This window comes from Orycteropus afer, unplaced genomic scaffold (genome assembly GCF_000298275.1).
Source record: "Orycteropus afer afer isolate SDZICR_OR568_19922 unplaced genomic scaffold, OryAfe1.0 scaffold00062, whole genome shotgun sequence".
Lineage (NCBI taxonomy): Eukaryota > Metazoa > Chordata > Mammalia > Tubulidentata > Orycteropodidae > Orycteropus > Orycteropus afer.
Genome location: NW_006921649.1, coordinates 4,233,079 through 4,235,626, shown reverse-complemented (window position 1 = coordinate 4,235,626; position 2,548 = coordinate 4,233,079). Strand labels below are relative to the sequence as shown.

The following is a 2,548-nucleotide window of genomic DNA, read 5'->3' as shown; positions in this document are numbered from 1 at the left end:
ATTCAATGCAACACAGAATTCATGTTTCTAACATCCTTAAAAACATTGCCTTATAATTGCACTCATTTTTTTTCCTGTATATGTGTTATCTACCTTCTCATGTAAATCACAAGTCCCTTGTGGGAACAGTCCCATTTTTCTCTGCATCTTATGTGATTCTCTGCATCCTAACACAGTGTTAGGCAAGCAGCAGGTATTTAATAGCTATGTGTTGAGTAAGTGAAACATTTTCCACATGGTGGAATGGGAAAAACACTGGATTAGGACATTGCAAGTAGGTTCTGATCTGGACTGAAACACTTATCAAGTGTGTGGTCTTGAGAAAATCATTTAACTCCTATGAGGTCAAGCTACAAAAAATTTTAACTAAAAGTAATAATATCATTCCTTCATGTTCTGTGAAGAAGGAAGGAGATGATGTATATAAAAGTATTTTCTTTTCAAAACAAAACATTTCTATATTTTTAAAATATATTTCCACATTTCCACATGCAACAACCTTTGCCTCAGACCTTAGACCTTTTTTTTTTTTTTTTTAGCCATGGGGAAAGCATGAATACAGTTCCCCACTACCACAAATTATGCAGTCAAGTTTCCCACATTGTTGAAAACCACAGAGGTCAGTACATTGGAATGCAATAAATAAGCCTCACCTTGGGAAAACCACCTTTGTGATCATGGTATCTCACCTGCTAGGTAAATATCCTAGACATGATTTTTAAACAGATATTTACTTGTTTGATACAGTGAATAAGGGTAAGGTATCATAAGGTAATATAAAATGTAAATTACAATACATGACTAAAAAAAAGTCTTGTACACAAAAGTTCATAGCAGTTGTATTTATAATAGCCAGAACCAGGCAATAAACCAAACATCTATAGACAGGTGAATCAATAAACAAATGTCACCTATTCAACCACTGGAATACTATTCAGTAATAAAAAGGAATGTGCTAAGAGGGATGAATCTCAAAAATATTATGATGAGTAGTTCTGGTAAGATGGCAGAATAGGCAGAAAGACTGCACAGATCCTCTTCAATGAAGAAAAGGGGAACCAATTAACACAGATACAAAAGATAATCTGGGACCTCTGAGTCTTGAAGGGAAGGATATAGAAGCGGACTAAACCCAACTAGCAGAAGAATTTGCATGAAAACAAAAAAGGAAACATACGGAGCTGTGGTCTGGCAGCAATCTTAACAGCACAGACAGCTTGGATATTGCCGAGTGGTGGTAAGACCTAAGAATTAACCTAAAAAATGGCCCTGCTAGCCAGGGATTGAACGGAGGATTGCGCTGGTGGCTGGTGAATAAAAGGGGAAGCATTGAAAGGGAAGGAAGGCTGAGCTGTGGACTTTTGTCTGTCTAGAGGGTTCAGCCATTTTGAATGTTTACAAGCGGCTTGACCATTTTGGATATTTAAAGTAACAACATTCTCCCAGATTCCAGGGACTTACGAACAGGCTCCATATGCCAGGAGCCCCAAGGACATTCCAGACCCAAAGGACTGGAAAGGTGTGACATTCCCTTTCTTACTCTTATACCCCACATCCTGTTGGTGAATGGAGCTGGGGCTATCCCTCACTCCTACACACTTTCTGGGCTGGCAGGAATTCCACCCCAGTGTGTGTGCTCCAACGGAGCCTGGGTGCCCTGCCCTGATTTTTTTTTCTTTTTTCTTTTTTCTGTTTTTTAGTTTGTTTGTTTTTGTCTGTTTTAAAACTACCATTATTATTATTACTTTTGTCCTTTTTCTATTATGCTTTATTCTTACCCTCCCAGCTTCTAATTTTCAGCTTTTTTTTTCTTTTCCCTGTTCCTGGTTGAAGTTTTTTTTTCTTTCTTTCTCATGGTCAACCCTGTTCCTTGTTTCTCTTTTTCTGTTTTTCCCATTTTTTTTCTCCATTATTCTTATTTTCTACCTTTTTTCTCTTATTGCCCTCTCCACAGATATTGCAGGATTTTTTTCCCCTTTTCTTTTCTTTTTTTCTTCTTTTTCCTTTTTTTGGTTACTGTCCCTGTGCAATTAAATGTTTTTTTTTTTTTTTTTTTGTCCATGTGCTTTTAGTTTTTTGATTGTTATTCAATTGTAATTTTTGTCTGAGTAGAAGACAGCAACAGTCCCCATAAGACACAACTACACCCACACCTCCTGCAGCTTCAATTAGTGAGTGAGAGCCACCACTTCCTTCTCCACCAATGGTTCAACAATGAACAACCACCAAGAAAAGCCTGACTCACCCTTAGTTGCTCTTCACAAACAGTTAACAGAGATCTAAATACAACAATGCCACAATGTCTCAGAGACAACAGACCATCACTGTCCACATAAAGAAGTAGGATAAAGTGGTAGAAACAAGGGAGCAGGATACAGACCCAGAAAACATCCCTGAGGAAGAAGCATAATTGGAACTCTCTGATAAGGAATTCAAAAGAATCATATTAGGTATCTTCAAAGGACTGAGAGACAGACCAAAGAAAACACAGACAAAACCCTAGAAGATTTTGGAAGAAAATACAAGAACAAAATGACAAAATAAATGA

General features: G+C 37.4%; 1 non-coding gene across 1 annotated transcript; it reads right to left on the bottom strand.

Annotated features, from left to right (window-relative positions):
* Window positions 1-541: 541 nt before the first annotated feature.
* LOC122149941 lies at window positions 542-704 on the bottom strand. The gene has a single exon (XR_006163404.1). It is a non-coding gene; the product is annotated as a U1 spliceosomal RNA (small nuclear RNA).
* Between the last annotated feature and the right edge of the window lie 1,844 nt (window positions 705-2,548).